Source organism: Hemitrygon akajei, chromosome 10, assembly GCF_048418815.1.
Source record: "Hemitrygon akajei chromosome 10, sHemAka1.3, whole genome shotgun sequence".
In the NCBI taxonomy this organism is placed as follows: domain Eukaryota; kingdom Metazoa; phylum Chordata; class Chondrichthyes; order Myliobatiformes; family Dasyatidae; genus Hemitrygon; species Hemitrygon akajei.
Window position 1 is genome coordinate 125,421,366 of NC_133133.1, and position 21,320 is coordinate 125,442,685.

A 21,320-nucleotide genomic window follows, 5' to 3' on the forward strand; every position below is an offset into this window, starting at 1 on the left:
CAGCAATCAATCTTTGAATTGTTTATTTTAGTTAACAAATCAGAGAAGTGATCTGATTCTGTATGTCAACTGCATCATCATCTCTGCTCTGGAGTTTTTTGTTAACTTACAATTAGGCTACGTCCACACTACACCAGATAAATCTGTAACCGAAGCTTTTTCTTTTCGTTTTTACCCTCCGTCCGCACTAAAATGGTGTTTTCGTCCCCCAAAACCAGAGCTTTTCAGAAGCGCTCTCCAGAGTGTGTAATTTTGAAAATGCCGCTTGGCCAGAGCAGTGTGGACGGGGTAACCGGAGAAATCTAAAAACACTGTCATGATGTGCCAGAACAGATGGTGATGGCAGCGCACCATTTCATTGTTTTCTTGAATGCAACCTAACAATTTCAGAACAGACGGCAATGAGACTGAAGCCAGAAGAGTTAGAAATGTACTCACCAAATACTTTGATCCATAACTTACTGAATAAATAAGTATACTCACTTTGCCCTGTTTTCTGTCCTTGCTTGTATGAAGGTGGTTTACCTATTTATGCAAGTACTTCTCTGACAATAGATGTGTAACAGCCTAATGTAACATTGTATGGAAATACAAGATAACACTGATGCAGACATGTTTTATACATTTAACAAGGTGCTTTATTAATGCAACAGAGTTCATCAGTTTTTCAATGTTCGTCGTCAGCCGGGTCATACAGTCTGTGAACTCCCTGTTGGTTGCCTCCATATGCTCCAGTATTTGTTTTTTTAGTTTTAAGTTCTCCCGCGCGAGAGCCAACAGCTGCCTGTTGTTTAAGTTTTTCTAGTCTGTAACTGCACAAACGCGCAGCAAGTCTTTCACGGCGAGATTCGACACCAAACATGTCGCTTGTTTTCGGTAGATGTGTCCCGTGCATGCGCAGTAGGAGGAGATTCACCAAAATCTCCGCTTCAATGTGGACAGAGATATTTTAAAAAATGCATAGGTGGACGCCTATTGCTTTTACGCGAAACCGGCGTTTTCAAAATTATCCAGTCTAGTGTGGATGTAGCCTTAATTTTATGTATCTCTATTGTCTCCTTGAGTGCAAGAATTGCCCATCCCCCGTGGTATTGCAGTGAGTTCCCATAACTCTGCAATGACGTTCTCATCTTTTAGTATTATAGAAGTCTGAGTTTCGCAAAGAAATGCTTCTGCTGCTGATAATCTTCACTGACCCTGGTTTTTAGGATCAGGCTCTGGTTAGCTAAATACAATGTTTGTACTCCTCCTCCCCCTCCCCCTCACCACACCTCCTTATAGTGGTTTCTGACCCCTTCTTTTCCAATCCTGATGAAGGGTCTCAGGCCAAAATGTTGGCTATCTATTCCTCTCCATAGATGCAGACTGACTTGCTGAGTTCCTCCAGCATTTTGTGTGTTGCTCAGGATTTCCAGCATCTGCAGAATCTCTCTTGCATCGGTGCTTTGGTGAACTGCAGAGAGGCCCCTCAGAATTCTTCCTGCCACTTTCAGATTGACATCTGTTGGGTTATGTTTATTCTGGTCTTCCACATTAACACACACATTTGCAGATTCTTAACGATCTCAACAAGTTAATGGCCCATTACAGCTTCCTATCACAATATAAGCAAATGCCATGTAAGTAATTACGTTCCGTAGATACATATCACCTCCCTTGGTTAACAGTAGGTCACTGCTTCAAGCTCTAGTACAGAGATCTGAGCTGCAGTACTAAAGCAGCGCAGAATCAAAAGCGGTTTATTGTCGCTGACATTGTGTTGCAGATTTTGTGTGTTTTTTGAGGCAGCAAGACATAAAAAATTACTATTACGTTACAATAAGAAATCAAATAAACACCTAGAGTAAAAGAGGAATGGCGTGGTGGTGCTCATGGGTTCATGGACCGTTCAGAAATTTGATAGCAGAGGGAAAGAAGCTATTCTTAAATAATTGCCTGTGGATCTCCAGGCTCCTCTACCTCTACCCAGTTGCAGTATGAAAAGAGGCCATGTCCCGGATGGTAAGGGTCCTTAATGATGGATACCGCCTTGTTGAGGTACGGTCATGTTGGTGGGGAGGCTTGTGCCTGTGGTGGAGCTTGCCGAGTCTACAACTCTCTGCAATCTCTTTCCATCCTGTACCTCTGAGCCTCCAGTCAGAATGCTCTCCGTGGTAGAGCTGTAGAGATTTGCTAGAGCCCTGGGCGACCCATCAAATCTCCTCGAATTTGATTTAAACAAATTCAAATGAACCTTTGGAAAGAGGTGCGGTGTTTCTAGGGTCGCACATGGACAAGTCTCCATTGCTACCAGAGGACTATCAATGTAGTGAACACCATCTGGTCTCTCTGAAGCTTATTGTTCCTCCAGGGCGAGATGAATCTTCCAAAAGAAGAAAGAAATGTGGAGAATCGAGGGGGTTTCAGAGTTTCGTGTTTTATACAGCCAACCGCTGATTAATCCTGTCCACTAGATTACAACACTGTGCTGTCCCCGACTTGGAATCAGTCGGCTGTGAATTCAACGTTACCTCCCAGTAACTGCACTTGTCCCTTGTCCCGGGTGCGATGGCAAACTGATCGAGCTCAGTGTGTGTGGGCTGTGGTTTCCCTTGGGCTGAATCTGAGATGGGATTGGAATCCAGATGTCTGCAACTGAACAACTCCAACCACTGTATCTCACAGCCAGCTCTCACTCTGGATATTTCTGATTCGCAAGCCAAGCATTCCTGATCCTTGGTGAATTGTAGAGGTTCTCGTGAATAAAAGTGCTTGTGTAGAGATGATGTAATTTTCATGTCGGCATTTATTTCAAAGAGAATTATTTTATTATGGCCGTGTACATTGATAATACCCCATTGTGCCTGTGTTTACATGCTGGAATTTATATTTTCATTTACACGACAGGAATTCCAAGCCACAATGTTTCTTTGAACTGGTACCAAGAGATGGGAGTTCTTTTGCCCCATATTAAATCTATCACAAAGCATCTCTGCATTTTTATTGTAAACCTGCAAGACAGTAATGTCTCCAGCTGAACACAAATGGGGCTTATTATTTGCACAGCCTGCAGATTTCACTTTATTGCTACATTTTTTTATGTCGGCTCAGCCCATCCACCCAGTGTAAGTGCTTGTTTGGTAGCAGATGATTATAGTTTTATCTTCCTTGTATATATGCAATTTACATTCTTGCATAGGAAACCAAATTTGTGAAGCAGAGTTACCTTAATGATGGGTTTGACTTTCAGATTCCAAATTCTGGAATGAATTTCAACTTCCTTCTTCTGTAAATATTCTCGAGGATCGGTTTCTTTGGGAGTTGGTTAAGTGCCAGTGGGGCAGTTGCGAAAGTCTCAATTCACAACCACAGTTCATTGTGGCAGAGAGAATCCTCGATTTTACCTTCACGCAGATGCATGCCTGCTCCTTCACGTTCTTTCCAAAAGCGGTCACTCCATTCGGATCAAAGTGAGGAAGTTTAGCCACAAGCTCTCATCCAGACCCAGGGGCATGGGATCGAGTATGCTCCGTGGGGCCCTGCGTCTGCGTTACCCTTAGCATTGTATTTCCCATCAGACCACTAGAGGATCTAACACCTTTTCACCTCAGTGAATGCTCGTCGTACAGATGCAGTTATCGATGTGACTTGCTAGCACCGTAAAATACTGAATCCTTGTCAATGGGTTAGAGCTGACATTACTGGTCAGACAGTCCAGGTGGAGGGCGCTGTGGTGATGGACAATGAATGGTCATCCTCACGTCTCACGTCATCCTCACGACTCACGTCATCCTCACGACTCACGGTATATCTGAAGCCAGAGACTGGCACTGGGAATGTAACTTACAGCATTGATATCTGTAAAAGTCACAGAACACTACAGCACAATACAAGCCGATAATGTCGTGGCAACTTTTTAATAATATTATTCTCAAATCATTCTAACCCTTCCCTCCTACATAACCTTCAATTTTTCTATCATCCATGTCCCTATCTAAGAATTTCTTTAATGCCTGTAATGTGTCTGGCCACTATCACCACCCCGAGCAGGACGCTCCATGCATTTACCACTCTGTGTGGGGAAAAAATACTTACCCCTGACTTCCTACCCCTTTATTTTCCTCAAACCACCTTAAAATTATGCCCCCTTGCATTAACCATTTCCACCCTAGGAAAAAGTCCACTCAATCTCTGCCTTTTTATCATCTTTATCAAGTCATCGCTTGTTCTTCGTCACTCCATAGGGAAAAGCGGTAGCTCACTCAATCATTCCTCATAAGACATGCTCTCTAATCCAGGCAGCAGCCCGGATATTTCTGTAAAAAAATCATTCGCTGCTTCATTTGGCCGTAAAGGTAATTATTATATATCTTTTTATTATGATGGAGTTTAAAGAATTTACGGGAGGCAATGCGTGCTGCTTGCTATCTTGGTCTGCCACTTCTGTTGGACTCTGCGTGATTTTGTCATTTAACACCAACGGATGCTCCACAGACTGGTGAAATTCCATTTGGATGATTCCATTCCACCAACCTGCAAATTAGGAACAGTGGAAGGCCACTCAGCCCTCTTACCCTGCTTGCCCCATTCAGTAAGATCACCTCTGCATTGGTTATTGGACCCATCTGCTCTACACTGGCATCTGTAGTGCAGTCCAAATCAATCAGTGGGAAACAGACAGCTTCCTCATTAAGCCTGGAGTCAGGCAAGGTTGCCCACTCTGTTCTCTATTGTTTGTATGCAGTATACAACCCTTTGCCAAAGCCATCAAGAAGGAACCAGGTGAAAACCTCCCTCTACATGGACAATGTCACCATCTTCTGCTCAGATCCAAGCTCGGTTCGCAGACTGATCAGCATCCGCCACCAGTTTAACTTGGCATCAGGGGCCAGAGTTAGCCACACAAGGAGTGAAGCCATGATCTTCGGTTAATTGGCCTAACCGATTCTGTGTCCCCTTCACCATCGGGTCCAATCATGTGAAGGTGCTGGGGATCTGGTTCACAGAGGGGCTGAGCCATGCAACAGGAATTGGCTGGAGCAGACTGGGAAGGTAAAACAGAAACTGGGACCGTGGGGGAGGCGCTCGCTACCGATAACTGTGTAGAACCTGGCCATCAAGTGTGAGGTGCTCTCAGGACTGCTGTACTTGGTGTAGGCACAGCCCAAACTCCACTTCTCCAGCCTGGGAATCACTCGAGCTGTCTTCAGATTATGGAATGGGTCAAAAGGGTCATGATGCACAAGTCCCTGGACAACAGGGGCAAAAACATGCCAAATGTTCCCCTTACCTTGACCCTTACCATCATGTGTGGCTGCATCAGGCTGTGTGGGGAATCTAACTTCATGGATACCGAGCACTGTACCGACGTATGTAGAGGCTTTCTCTGTTCCTGGGGTTTGCAACGCATGGATCTAGCCCCATTGTCAGACTACCTGGAAGATTTCTTCCAGACCAACACACTTAGATCACAAGTCCATCAGGCAGTGGTCAGCACCAAACATCCTGTAGGCACTGCAGGAGAAGGACTTGATGTACACAGTGGGGTTGTTTCCTGAGCAGACTATCCAGACCATCTGGCAGAATGCACCATCACCAGATCTCACCAGAAGGAATCAAGGCCTTGCCTGGCTGGCGGTGAGAGGGGCCCTCCCAGACAGATCCTTCCTGCATGCCCAGAGCTTCACTTCCACCGTGTGCTGCCTGCAGGATAACTGTAATGGGGACAGGAACGTTGCCCACCTCCTTGCCCATCCCAAGCAGCTGCGTGACAGAGGACTCTCTGATCTACTGGCCGTCCCCAGGGATACACGAGGAGACAAACATCAGGTGCTGCTGGCAGGTCACCCCCCCTCGGTGAAGGATGCCCTTTGACCTGCCCGAAACTTGTTAGTCTGCCAGCACCCTGAGATGTTGAGAGGGGAGCGCTGCTGACTGGCAAACTCCAGGCTGCAGGCCTACATGTGGAAGGAGCACTTGGACCCTAGGTGCTGCCACTGCGAGGGCTCGTCAGGGAAGGACCACAGTACAGGGCTCTTCCACTGAGAACAGCCAAGTTGGGTGAGGGAGCCCCTCGATCATTGTGGTAGGGTACTACCACAAAGGCCACATGAATTACAACAGTCCTGTTAGTTTTAAGGAATATAATAGAGCATGATGTAACGCATTGACTATGAATATAAGAATAAAAGGCTTTGCACAGTTTATTCTTATAAATATTTTTAGTATGAATAAAGTTTACTTTGATATAAAAAAGCTGCTAGTATTTTGGGCTAGCTTAATTGGAATTGGTTTATTATTGTCACATGTACTGAGATACGGTGAAAAGCTTTCAAATGAAACCATTACACAGTGCTGTGAGGTAGACGTTACAGAATGGAGAATCAAGCGTAACAGCGACAGAGACTGTGCAGTACAGACAGACAATAAAGTGCCAGATAGTAACGAGGTAGATTGTGAGGTCAAGAGTCCATCTTATCCTACTAGGGAACTATTCAATTGTCTTATATCAGTGGGGTAGAAGCTGTCCTTTGAGCCCGGTGTTATGTGCTTTCGGGACTCTGTATCCTCTCCCCCGTGGAAGGGGGGTGAAGAGAGAATGTCTGGGTCTTTGCTTATGCTGACTGAGCATGTAGGCAAGGTCCGTGGAGAGTCGTGCTGTGCTGTATCCACACTCCGCAGTTCCTTGCGGTCACGTGGAGAGTTGTTGCCGTACCGAGGCGTTAGGCATTCAGCTAGGCTGCTTTCCACAGTGCGTCAATAAAAATTGGTCAGGGTTGAAGGGGACTTGGCAAATTTCTTTAGACTTTTGAGGAAGTAGAGGCATTAAAACTTAAAGTAAAGTTACGAGCAAAGAACATCTATGTCACCATATGCAACCCTGAGATTCATTTTCTTGCGGGCATCCACAGTAAATCCAAAGAAACACAACAGAATCAATTAAAAATACAGTCAAGGTGGACAATAAAACAGTGTGCAAACGTTAATAGACTTTGCAAATACAAAAAGAAAAAAATAAAATAATTAAATAAATAAGCAATAAATATCAAGAACATGAGATGAAGAGTCCTTGAAAGTGGGTCCATAGGTAGTGGGATCAGTTCGGTGTTGGAGTGAACAAAGTTGAGTGAAGTTATCCCCTCTGGTTCAAGAGCCTGATGGTTGGGGGGCGGGGGGGGGGAGTAACTGTTCCTGAATCTAGTGGTGTGAGTCCTGAGGCTCCTGTACCTACTTCCTGACAACAGCAGCGAGGGCAGAGGGCATGGCCTGGATGGTTGGGGTCCTTAATGATGGATGCTGCTTTCCTACAATTGTGCCTCTTGCAGATGTACTCAGTGGTGGGGAGGGCTTTACCCTTGTTGAACTGGGCTGTGTCCACTACAGTTTAGAGGATTTTCCATTCGGGGCGTTGGTGTTTCCATCCCAAGCCGTGATGCAACCAGTCGGTATACTCTCCACTGCACATCTTGGCCATAATGTCTGTGTGGATGGGTGAGGACAGGCTATTGGTGATGTTTACTCCTAGGAACTTAACTCTCACCCTCTCAATCTCAGCCCCATTGATGTAGACAGGAGCATGTGCACCACCCGCTTCCTGAAGCCAACGGCCAGCTCTTTAGTTTTGCTCACATTGAAGGACATTGTTGCCATGATACCATTACCAGGATCTCTATCTCCTTCCTGTACTCCATCTCCTCTGCAAATCTGGTATTATCGTGGAGTTATAGGTGGAGTTAGAACAGAATCTGGCCAGAGTCACGAGAATACAAGGCATAGAATAGGGGTCTGAGGACACAACCTTGTAATGCACCAGTGTTTAGAATGATTGTGAGGGAGGTGTTACTACCTTTTGGCTTCTTTCAACGGATGCTGCCCAACCTGCTGAGTTCATCCAGCTGTTTTGTACATCTTGATTTGACCACAGCATCTGCAGTGTACTTTTTGTTTACTACCTGTCCTCACTGTTGGTTAGGAAGTCAAGGATCTAAAGTTCAAAGTTCAGAGTTAAATTTATTTTCAAATTACATATACTACCTACAGATTCATTTTCTTGCAGATATTTATAGGAAAATAAAGAAATACAATAGAATGTATGAAAAACTATAACAAAGTCTGAGAAACAACCAGTGTGCAAAATAAGACAAATTGTACAAATAATTTTTTAAAAGTAAATAAATAATACTGAGAATGTGAGTTGTAAAGTCCTTGAAAGTGGGTTCATAGGTTGTGGAGGTCAGTTCAGAGTTGAGGTGAGTGAAGTTATCCAGACTGTTTCATGAGCCTGATGGCTGTAACATAATAACTGCACCACCAGGTTCAGGAACAGTTATTACCCCTCAACCATCAAGCTCCTGAACCAGAAATTACTTTCCTCATCTTCACTCAGCCCATCACAGAACTGGTCCCACAACCTATGGGCTCACCTTCAAGGACCTTGATACTTACTGTTTATTTGTTTGTTATTTTCACTCTTTTTGTATTTGCGCAGTTGGTTGCCTTTTGCACGTTGGTGCTTTACTGAATTGTTGGGTGCAGTCTTTCATTGACTCTATTGTGTTTACTGTGAATGCCCACAAGAAAATGAATCTCAGGGTCGTATCTGCTGACGTGTACTTTGATAATAATCTGACGTTGAAATCTGAAACTGCAGTGTGGGGTCCGGCTGCAAAGAAAGGGAGGCATTATCCTCATGGCAAGGGTTTTAACCAGCTGGCCACTTGGTTTTGATGGGGTTCATGTTGGGAGGGAGCATTTCAGGTGTATCTCGTGGTATAAATGGGAATGGGCGGGGCAAGCCATGGAATGGGGAGATGATGAGCGGTAGGTTAAGATGTTGCTGTTGTTAGTAACTAAGGGCATTGTGAGGATGTTCCCACTAGTTAAAAACTGTTCTGTAATGTAAATGAGGCATAAACTACAACTGGTATTGATGGAGTAAATGGGTGTCAGTCACACAGCTATCTGAGAAGCTTTCCATCTGGACTGTATACCTAAGGTAATTACTTGTGTGAAAAACATAAATGTGGCTAAAGGCAACAAACAGTTGAACTATTTATCTTTCCTTCCCTTTGTTCCTAGCTTGTCCTTATCTCTGTGGTTTACTTTCTAGGTAGAGTGGCCCCTTTGCCGCACTGCTGGGCTTTTCGTTTGAAGTTAAACCACAAGATGAAGGAGCAGATTTAGGCCATTTGGCCCATCAAGTCTCCTGCCTTCTCCCCATAACATTTGATACCCTGCTAATCAAGAGCCTGTCAACCCCTGCTTTAAATATACTCAACAGCCTCCACAGCTGTCTTGTGGCAGTGAATACCACAGTTTCACCACCCTCCGGGAAAAGAAATTCCTCCTCATCTCTATACTAAAGGGATGTCCTTATTCTGAGATTGTGCCCTCTGGTCCTAGACACCCCCAATATAAGAATCATCCTCTCCAAGTCCCCTCTAGGAATCCACAGAACACTTAGTTAACGGTAGGGGTCATTGCATAAAAAAATTTGGGAACACCCGATCTACGCCTTCCAATATTTGATATATTTCAATGAGATCCCCCCCCCACTTCCCCCATTCTTCTAAATTCCATCGAGTACAGGTCCAGAACCATCAAACGCTCCTCATATGTTAACCCTTTTATTTCCATGAACTGACAAAAACATTCACTGGCACAGAGTCAGAGTGGAAGCATGAAGGCAGTGGTCTTCTGTGTTAGCATTGTTCAATGGGGAGCCTAAGACTGGAACCTTTGTGTCTTTACACCATTGTCGTTCCTCGGAGAGCAGCATACAAAAGGAATCTGTCTCTCTGCAGTTGGCCACGGTCGTACAAAGGATTCTGCTCTCCCGACTCAGCCCACCTGACCGGAAGCAGAGGACCAGGCATGGTCTGCGCCACCATCAATCACACCCTGAGGGATGCCAACATCCAGCCCTTCGTGTGCTTACTTGACAGAAATCTCTTACTCTCTATCAAATGTTCCACTCGTCCTGATGTCCACAGAGTTCTGGGAGAAAGCATGCAGACTTCCACTGTGCGTTGTGCACACAAAAATCCTTCCTGGTTTTGCCCCTGAATAGTTAGACTCTAATTTTAAGTTCATGTCCTGTTATTCTGGATTGATGATGGAAACTTGCACTCTCTATCTGCCCGTTTATCTTCTATGAACACATTTCAGCACTTCATAATCTTCTTAATGTAAATGAGTGCAAATCAGAAACACAAGTGATTCTGCAGATGCTGGAAATCTTGAGCAACAAACACAGAAGGCTGGAGAGCTGGGGGGGGGGGCATCAGGCAGTATCTGTGGATGTTTCGGGCCGAGACCCTTAATCAGAATTGGAAATGAAGGGGGCAGAAGCCAGAAAAACAAGGCGAGGGGGTGTAGGGGGAGGAGCGCAAAATTGCAGGTGATGGATAAGACCAGATGAGGGGGAAGGTGTGTGGGGGAAGTGATAGGGGAAAGGTAATGGGCTAAAGACATGTGATGGGAGAGGACAGTGGACCTTGAAGGGAAGGGAAGAAAGAGGGGACTAGAGGAAGGATGCAAACACGAGGAAATCTGCAGATGCTGGAAATTCAAGCAACACACACAAAATGCTGGTGGAACACAGCAGGCCAGACAGCATCTATAGGGAGAAGTACAGGGTCTCGGCCCAAAACGTCGACGGTACTTCTTCCTGCCTGGCCTGCTGCGTCCCACCAGCATTTTGTGTGTGTTGCTGGAGGAAGGAGATGGGAAGAGAAGGAATGAGATGGGAGCCAGTAAAGGGAATAGAAAAGGAAGGGAAGAGTGATTACTGTAATTTGGAGAATTTGAGGAGGCTACCCAGACAGAATATGAGGTGTTTCTCCTCCAACATGAGTGCTAACCATTTTTATAAATCTGCCCTCACTCATGAAACCTCAGAATCCCAAGAGTTACTGATGTGAGTCAAAACTATTCTCATAACACACACAAAATGCTGGTGGAACACAGCAGGCCAGGCAGCATCTATAGGGAGAAGCGCTGTCGACGTTTCCGGCCGAGACCCTTCGTCAGGACTGACTGAAAGGTTCATTTTGTGTGAGTGTTGTTTGAATTTCCAGCATCTGCAGATTTCCTCGTGAAAACTATTCTCATAATAGTTTTAGATACAGCATAGAAACAGACCGTTCGGCCAATTGAATGGACAGCCCATTTTACACTAATCCTACATTAATCCTGTATCTTATTCTCCCTAAACACTCCCAACACCTCGCTCCAGATCCCACGCACCAGCGGCCAATTGAACCGGCAAACCCCACGTCTCCCGTATGTGGGAGAAAGCCCGTGCAAATTCCACCCGAGGTTCGGATTGGACCCTGGTCACTGGCGCTCTGAGCCAGCCGCCCTGTCCGCTGTGTCACTCTCACCTCCTCCGGTCCCGGAGTCTGCAAACGTTAATCTGTACTGTAGTGTAAAGTTGCTGCCTTGCGTTGAAGTGCCCCCCGTGGACTGATGCCAACTAATGGGCTGACGAACGGTTTGGAACTGCCCTCAGCGCGAATTGCCAGTTGGCACACAATGACAGTCCCATTACTGCTGTACTTGTAAATGTTGGAAGTCCATTGTAACCAGAGCTGATCCCCCGATTTGCCTGGGTGTTGTGGGCTGCCTGTTTTAAAGCGAGCAGCGGCGGGGAACCTGGAGCTCCCGCACGTACACCACACCCGTCGGTACAAAGTAGCTTGTGCAGAAGCTGTCCTGTTCTGAGCTCCGGGAGATGAAACAGGTCAAGTCATAAAGTGGGTACCGTACTGCAGGCTGAAACCTCCCTGTCTCATTACAGCACGAATCATGACGATTTGTACCTTAAAGTCCTAATGAAAGGCTTGGTTGCCAATATATTGTACCACCAAATTGGCATCAAGGTGAAATATCACAGCTATTAACACCTCTGATTGACTACACAGTACACCTCTAACTCCCGACAACTGTTTTTAACATAATGATATGACATTAACTATATCCACTTCAGGAGGTGATAAAGGAGGGCAGAAGAAAGAGGAAATGAGGTGTAAGGATTCATATGTTAATGACCATTTCAGTGTCTGTGGGGACACGTTCAATTATTCCGGCACAATGGTACAGACACGCTGACATTGTTAATTGTGAAGTAGGGCGTTGTGGATAAATCTTCACTGTGTGAGAGAGAATGAGTCTGAAGCTGTGTACCTGCTTAAGCATGTATGTGTGTTTCTAAATATGTTTTCGTGTGTGTAGATGTCTGTGACACTGTATGCGTGATTCCCATTGTGTGTGCGTGTGAATCTATCTGTTTCTCTTAGTTTGTGTGTCTGTGACACTGTGTGTGTCCATCCGTAACTCCGTGTTTTGCTTCAGTTTGTGTGTCCGTGACTGTGTCCTTTACTGTATGTGTGTGTGACTGCACTTCTAAGCCTATGTGTCTGTGTGTGATTCTGTCTCTGATTGTGTCTCACTGTGAGTGTCCGTGACTGCCCCTTAGTGCGTGCGTGTGTGTGTTTGTATCTGCGCTTCTGAGACTTGGTGTGTTTGTGATTTTATGTCTCACAAGGTGTCCGTGATTGTGTCCCTTAGTGTGTGCGTGTCTGTTTATAACTGCGCTTCTTAAGACTGTGTGTACGTCTGTGATTTTGTGTCTCTCAAAGGTGTCCGTGTAAGTGTGTTTGTAACTGCGCTTCTAAGTGTGTGTGTGTGTGTGTGTGTGTGTGTGAGAGAGAGAGAGAGAGAGTGAGAGAGAGAGAGAGAGTGAGAGAGAGAGAGAGAGAGAGAGAGAGAGAGAGAGAGAGAGAGAGAGAGAGAGAGAGAGAGAGAGAGAGAGAGAGAGAGAGAGAGAGAGAGAGAGTCAGTAGTCAGTAAGAGGAGGAAGTTTACTTTAGTTTCTGGAGCCTTTGTCTGACGACCATCCCATAAACAGCTCCCCCTCAGACCTCAGCAACCACTGTCCCAGAGCAGATAAGGGAAACATTGTTCAGGAGATGAGGTAAGACACACCAGAACAACCCCCTTAACAGGTTCGAGAATGTGGCTTCTCCCGAGGTATGTACGCTGCTGTTTTATAGTTCTGTGACCACCGACAGTGTGGTACTGCAGGTCCGTGCGAGAAGTTTATTTAAAAATGATCACAGGGCTGACGGCGCTGCAGAGTTCCCAGGCATTACGGCCATTAACGGCGGTAAACTGATATCACTTGGATAGATATGTGAGTGCGAGGTAGAAATCGCCAGTAAATGTGAAAGAAAAAAGAAACAACTGGCAGCTTATTTCCCAGAAGAACGGCTTTGGTGAAAGCTCGGCAGGGGCAGCGAGGAAGAGCGATCTTGTGGAATAGATGTGACGGGGAGGACCCGGAGCGGGAAGGTGTGTGCGTTGCGTTTCGGGGCTCTCTCTCTCTCTGTGGGACAGCTGCCCGTGCTGGAGCCCGAGGAAGCTGAGAATGCCATCGGGAATGCGGGGCTGCCTCCCACGCTCGGCATCCCCCTGTGGGGGGCTGGTCGGGGGGAGGGGGGGAGGGAGAAGGTTCCACAGCCCGCCTCAGCCACAAAGAGGCGATGTCCTGCTAGGGTAAGTGATCCGCCGGGAGCGAGGCAGCGGGCGCCCCTCTCCCTGTGGGCTGCCGTCCACCCGCAGCGCTGGGGCTACGGGAGATCGGGGGGTGACTCGGGTGTCAGCTCTCCAGCGGTCGCTCCTCGCCTTCCTTTCCAGTGCCCAGAACCGGCGTTGCGGTGCCTCCACCACACGGAGCCGGACTGTTAATATCTTCAGGGTATGTGGCGATTGGTACGGGGAAGTGAGACTAAAGTGTGTGCGGACTTGGCACTACCGGAGGGGTGTCAACACTGGGGCCGTGGGATTGGCAAAGAGAGTGTGGCAGTCAGCACTGGGGTCCTGGGGGTCACACTGAGTGTCACCACTGGAGACCGGCACTGGAATGGGGGTTGACACTGGGTGTGTGAGAGTCAGCACTGGGGGGTGTGGGTTTGTCCTAGGCCCCTGGCTCTGAGACGAATTCCTGAGGAAGGGTCCGAACCTGGAGCCCACCTCTGCCCGTTCACTAGGAAAGGGTTAACCATGCAGATGGCGGGGAGCGTGTGCTCACGTTGTTGGTTCAAGCCTGGCGCGCTGGGACCCGAGTGCGTGAGATGATCATGGTCATGGGAGTCAATCAGGGAGAGAGCACTGCCGTGAAACCAAACTCGTTTAACAGTCGTCGGGGGATTGTGTTTTTATTGTGGAGTGCAGCTTGAATAATTCACTCCCGCAGTCCAACATTAACCCTTTCTTCAGCACTCCACTTTAGAACATTGAAAAACAAGGCACAGTATGAACCCTTTGGCCCACGATGTTGAGCTGATCTTTTAACCTACTTCACCATCAATCTAACCCTTCCCTCCTACACAGCCCATAACCCTCCATTTCCCCTTCATCCATGTGCTATCTAAGAGTCTTTTAAATGTCCCTACTGTCTCTTCCTCAGCTATCAATCCTAATCGTGCATTTTAGGTACTCGCCACTCTCTGTGTGCAAAGTACCCTACCTCTGACATCTCCCCTAATCTTTTCTGCACTCACCTTAAAAGGATGTCCTCTGGTATTGGCCATTGTCACCTTGGTATTGAGTGTCCTCTCTTTCTATGCCTCTCATAATCTCTGTCAAGTTGCCTCTCATCCTCTTTTGCTGCAGAGAGAAAAGCCCTACCGCACTCAGCCTTTCCACATCAGAGCTGCTCTCTAATCCAGGCAGCACTGGGGTAAATCTTTTCTTCTCACAGACTTCCATGTCTTTCCTGTAATGAGGACCAGAACTGAACACAATGCTCCAAAGGTGGTCTAACCAGGGTTTTGTGCAACATCACCTCATGGCTTTGAACTCAGAACCCCAACTAATTAAGGTCAACACACCATATGCCTTCTTAACCCCCTAACAAATCGCACAGCAACTTTGAGAGGTCTTGGACATAGACCCTCCTCCACACTGCAAAGAATCCAGTCATTAACCCTTTACTCTGTCTTCAAGGTTCGACCTGCCAAAGTGAATTCCTTTACACTTTTCCAGATTGAACCCCATCTGCCACTTCTCAGCTCCACTCTGCAACCTATGTCCTGTTGTAACCTACAAGAACCTTCTGCACTACGCTAGCTACTTGGCTTCTATTACCAATGATACAGGGTCCTTGCTTTCCCACCATGGCCACCAACATTAGTAAAGATTCTCCCAACCATCATCAGGTTCTCATCCCTTCCCCTCCCCATACCCTCTCCCTGATTCTCTGGTGGGTGGCTTCCCAGTCACGGGGCTTCACTGGGGAGACATGGTGAGCCCTGCTGCACCAGTATGGGTCACCACACAGTTGTGTCGGCAATCACTGTTCGGGAGATTTCTGCTTGTTTCTATCTGCTACGATGTAAGATCACCGTGGGTGATACAATTCCATCTTCTGTCCATCATCAGTGAGACAAGTCTGAGTCTGTACTGCTGATAAACTCACCCCCAGCTTGCCCTTCAGAAATAGTTCTTAAAAGAAACCGCAAACTTTCCCATCAGTTCGTTCAGAAATGCACTTGAAAGTTAAAAAGTGAAAGTTAAAAAGATAGAGAGTTCTTGAAAGGGACAGATCTGTATTGCTTTATATGTTAAACATACACATATAAAGCAGATTAATTAATCTCTCACTGGATCTTTTAAAATCTAGTCACTTAACAAGATGCAATTAGATATCACTGCAGTAAAGTTGAACCCTATGTCTACCTATTGATGTCACTGTATAAATCCAAAAATTTTTCCAAAGTGGAGCTGGACTTATTCCCCATACTGCTTGATCAGCGCTGCAGAGTATAGACTATATGTTGATAGGGTGAGTTTTTATTTCATTTCAAAATGGCCAATGACTTTTAGAGCTTTCTGCTATAAGGTGGGAACACTGCCAAGGGTTTCCTCACACTTGCGCTGAAGCCTGAGTTTGTTGAATATCGCACCATCCGCTTGGCTTCACAAATACCTATCAAGTGTCCCCACTGAAACCTGTCTGAAGCAGAGCTTGTAAAATGCAACAAAGGAGTGTGTTGTTCAGCAGCCAACAGGTGAGAGTGTGTAACCTGAGTGTATATGTGCATTGGAACAAGGTTTACCACCGACACTGCCTTACAGTCAGGGAAAAGAAAGAGGAGGGCTTTAAAAATTGTACTATCCATTTGGGCCGAGAACTCAATTTAAACTATCTGATTACAAAAAAAGCTTTTTTGGTTGGCTGGACTGCAACAAACTTACAGAGCCAATAAAAATACCTGGAATAACTTGGAATGTTGTTTTGACCGAGAAAAATCAGAACCTTGAGAGATTAATTTCCCTGAATCAATCCGATTCATAACGCTGTGTCTCTGTTGACTTTGAATTGAATTGTCCCGCGTTATCATGCCGGTTTGATTCTGTAGCCTGCGTGCTGACATTTCTTAATCAGTCGGCAAGCATGTGCATCAATTAGGCAGCAGCCAGCAACATTACCTACAGTTGGTGAATGGTTGGTACAGCTCTGGACGGGGAGAAACAAAGATAGCCACCAAAAATCCATTCTTGGGAAACAGAGAGACTTCAGCTGGTCAACATTCAGTAAAACTCCGAATTTAACATCCCTACCTATTGGACACAAACTATTAGTGTCGGTTCTCTTAGGAAACAGGATTGCTTCCCAAGATTTTCTGATTGCCTAGCCAGGAATCAGGAACAATTCATTTGAAGTAAATTCATTCTCTGTAACAACTCATGAGTCCGCCTGAAGTCACAGAGAGATAGGGCACGCAGTCGAGCCCTTCATCCCACCAACTCCACACTGACTATCAAGCACCCATTTACAAATCCTAAATAGAATGCAGTACAGGCCCTTCGGCCCACAATGCTGTACCTACTCTACAATCAGTAAAACTCTTCCCTCCAATGTAGTCCTCCATCTTTCTATTATCATGTGCTTATCTTAGAGTTTCTTAAATGCCCCTAATGTACCTGCCTGTCCCAGCACCTCTGGCAATGTGCTCCACACACCCAGCACTCTCTGTGTAAATGGCTTACCTCTGATATTCCCCCATCACCTTAAAATGAATCCACCTTGTATTAGTCATTTCCACTCTGGGAAAAAGTCTCTGGCTATCCACTTCATCTGTGCCTCTTATATCACCTTGTACACCTTTCATCCTCCACTCTAAAGATAGCTATACATAAATCCCATTTTTAATTCTTGCCACATTCTGTTCCTCTTCCCCCAGATTCTACCACTTGCTAACACACTTGGGTGCAAGTTACACCTACTGATTTATTTGTCGGTCTGCATGTCTTTGGAAAACCCACACAGTCACAGGGAAAACGTGCAAACTCCACAAAGACAGCACCGGGGCTGGGATTGAACCTGGGTCTCCGGAGCTCTAAGACAGCGGCGCTACCTGGAACAGTGTTGTTTTATGATCACAAACATGAGAAATTCCGCAGATGCTGAAAATCCAAGCAACAGAAACAAAATGCTGGAGGAACTCAGCAGCCCAGGCAGCATCTATGGAAAAGAGTAAACAGTGGACTTTTTGGGCAGATGAAGGTCCTGATGAAGAGTCTCGGCCTGAAACGTCAACTGTTCGCTCTTTTCCACGGATTCTGCCAGGCCTGTTGAGTTCCTTCAGCATTTTGTGTCTGTTGCTTGTTTCATAATCATCCTGCGTTGTACACAGACTGCTGTGCAAGATCAGAAATCCTCACTGGTTGATTCACAACCAAATTTACAGAATTGTTTAAGGTGCTCTTGTTTGAATTGCTACATTTCCTCTTCTCCCAGATACTTTATTCTGCAGACTATAGAGCCACAGTATTACTCACACCTGTCTTGCTTTAAACAGTGAGGTGGGTTTAATGTTAGACTGTGTCCATGCATTATGTTTGAGGATCTCCATTAAAGCTCTTGGACAGAATGGGTTCTCCAGCCTAGGAAAGAACTGGTCTGTGGTATGGGAGGATTGGAAGCTGGAGGGGGTGAGGGGATAGCATCAGAACCGGGCTGATTGGTAGTAGATTCGGATTTACTTAGTCATCACATGTACATGCCAACATACAGTGAAATGTGTCATTTGTGTTAACAACCTAACCTAACAAAATGTTGGGTGCGGCCCACTAACGTCATTGCACATTCGGTCACCAACATAGACTAGGACAACGGTACCGCTCTAAAGAGTGCTTTATGAGGTTGTTGTTACCCTCGGCCATTAGGCTCTATAATGAGTCAACCTATAACTGAGGAAGTGATGACCCCCTCCTGTTAGACTGCTTGTGGTAACTTATTTTCTATTCTTTCTACTTCTCTTCTAATATCTGGCACTTGTAATGAATGCTGCTATGACACAATAATTTCCTTTGGGATCAATAAAGTAGCTATTGATCCATCTACAGTCGGCCCTCCTTATCCGTGAGTTTCGCATGCGCAAATTCAACCAACTGCGAATCGAGAAAACCAGGAAGTGCTCTTCCAGCACTTGTTGTTCAAGCATTACAGACTTTATTTTCTTGTCATTATTCCCTAAACAATGCAGTGTAACAACCATTTACATAGTATTTACATTGTATTAGGTATTATAAGTAATCTAGAGCTGATTTAAAGTATACGGGAGGGTGTGCATGGGTTACCGTGAATTGGGATTAAAAAAATGGGAAGTTGTCTTACTAAGTAAGTCAGATCTGGTATTATTTAGCGCCAGTTAGTTCAACGTTTGTCTTAGTATATAGTATATATTTTACCTTTCTATGCATATAAAACACTTAAGAACGTATGTTTCAGCGCCAGGCTCGGGAACTTCTTCCCAAGTTCGATCCAGTGACAGACCACTTCTGAGCACGCTCTCTGTCTGTGCCTGGTTGATGTGGAGGATCAAAAACCTGAAACCCCAAAACCCAATAATTAAACCACTGCGTTGCTTAGTAATAATTGTAGCTTTCATCGGGGCAGGGCCTTTCTCACTTTATCCTTCAAAATTATTCCGATCGTTGACTGACTCTAGCCTAATGTTTCTCCAATGACTGATGGTGTTTCACCTCTTTTCGATCACTTTATTATTTCCACTTTTCAATCGTGATTGTGATAATTTTCACGAACAGAAACACTGCGGATTCAGAGCTCTACCACCGGGTCCTAATGTCCACCGCACAGAGCCAGGTTAAATAAGGTCTGGGGTTCTGCTGGGTCCTAAGATCCACCGCATTGAGCGAGGTTGAATAAGGGACTTGAGCATCCGCGTTTTCTGGTATCCGCGAGGGGTTCCGGAACCAATCCCTTGCGGATAAGGAGGGCCGACTGTATAGCATGCCCACAATGCTCAGCCAAACAACACAGAGCAGAAACGACCAGACAACAGCCAAACAAACCCTGTTACTGCCATATCCTCTCTCTCTCACACACACACACACACACACACACACACACACACACACACACACACACACACACACACACACACACACACACACACACACACACACACACACACACACACACACACACACACACACACACACACACACACACACACCTCCCCATCCCAGCACAGGCCTCCAGTCACCAGGCTTTGACCATCGACTTTCAGGCTTGGTATTGACATTTGGACGAGCTGATGCAGTGCACCAAATATAGGCCGGGCTGTTGGTGGAGCTGTGTATGATAGAGGTTTTCCAGAGGCTTTTAGCTAGGCATGTGAATGTGCAGGAATTGGAAAGGTATGAATGGTGTGCAGGCAGAAGGGGTTAGTTTAGTTGGACGTTTGATTACTAACTTAATTGTCTTGGCACAGCATTGTGAGCCCAAGGGCCTGTTCCTGTGTCCTATCATTGGCACTTGAGGCTGATGAATGGGGGGATGGAGTGGCCGTAAGCAGGAAGGTCAGGTGAGGCAGATGCATTCAAGGTACCCAATTAACATTTGAGATAATGCTTAATTACTCGAATGACATTAGTGATGCAGTTTTGTTTATAAGAACAATGTTTAGCGCTTGTATTTATCAGCACGACTTAAACCTGGCACCATGAATATTGTCTTGGAGGGATGATTAAATGTGTCCATCAGAGGTGTGGATGAATTTGGCCCATCTCCAGGAGTGCATGCACCTTTCCAAAGAGCCCTGTCTTCCCGCTGGTATTTTTAATCCAATCAGATACATGTGAAAGCATTTATCATGAGGCAAAGTGAGTTCCAGAGGCAACACCTAGAAGGAGCTGCTGGTATGTGTGGGAACTCTTTGAAGCAGGGTGGGATTCTCAAGAGGACTACAGATGACACTATGCTCAGGGCCTTGATACATCAGAAAGCACCAACCAACCTCACACCTTCTACGCAGAGGTGGTATGGTATTGTAAACCGGGTTATTCTGAATATATTTCTATGAAAAGTTGTGTGTGCCCAATTTCTACACCTGCCTTTTCAATTTTTCTCATCCTCTCCGTGTCCCAGTGAGACACATGACCCGAAACACTGGGAGTCATTTCCTTCAACACTGCAGTGCAATTGGCTGCTGAGATGAAGCTGATGATGTTAGCCAGCAGACACTGGGTCAGTGGCAAGGCTGGGGGAACGGGTTCTGCTCTTTGAACAGAACCAGTGGGAAGCTGGAGGGAAGGTTTGATCTAACTGAATGCCCCACAGGGTGCAGTCCTCTGTAGTGTCCAGCGAAATGTCACTGCGCATGTGGGGTTGGAGACACGTGATCTGTTAGGTGGATCTGAAACTACAGAACGAACAAGCAGCCACCTGGTTCCCATTAAGAGGAATTTCACTGATTGGGGCTGAAATGAATACGTACCCAGACGCTTTGCGGCCAACCCTGATGCACCAACGCAGAGCTAGAAAATGGACCTCAAGATGTGCGAATACCGCAAGATGTGCAGAACACAAACAATTTTCTGAATCTCATAATTGCACTCTATTCAACAAAGTCGCAGTGAAATGTGCTTAGAATCAGATTCACGTCCATTATCACTGACAGATGTCAGATATCTGAAGGTCCAAAGTAAATTTATTACCTAAGTACAAAGTGTCACTGTATATTACCTTGAGATTTGTTTTCTTGCAGGCATTTACAGGAAATATAAGAAATACAATAGAGTTTATCTAAAAAGCTGTACATAAACAAAGACTTGACAAAGACCCAATGTGCTAAAGAAGATATTGTGTAATTAATAAAGAAAAAACTGAGAACATGATTTGTAGAGTCATTGGAAGTGAGTTTGTCGGTTGTGGAATTTGTTTAAGGCTGAGGTGAGTGGAGTTATCCACACTGGTTCAGGAGCCTGATGGTTGTAAGGTAATAACTGTCCCTGAACCTGCTGGTGTG

At 45.7% G+C, this 21,320-nt stretch overlaps 1 protein-coding gene across 6 annotated transcripts in view; it reads left to right on the plus strand.

The window, feature by feature from the left end:
- The window catches only part of prickle1b (prickle homolog 1b), a 181,900-nt gene that overhangs the window by 122,068 nt on the left and 38,512 nt on the right, over window positions 1–21,320 (plus strand). Inside the window, exon 1 of one of the 6 annotated variants that reach the window (XM_073058888.1) lies at window positions 12,828–12,955. The exons of 2 other annotated variants lie outside the window; for them this stretch is intronic. The gene's annotated coding sequence lies outside the window, so the exon portion shown is untranslated. Of the gene's footprint in view, window positions 1–12,827; window positions 12,956–12,991; window positions 13,012–13,119; window positions 13,333–13,479; window positions 13,537–21,320 lie in introns of those variants that run through there. 3 more of the 6 variants (XM_073058892.1, XM_073058891.1, XM_073058890.1) reach the window with 3 other exon arrangements.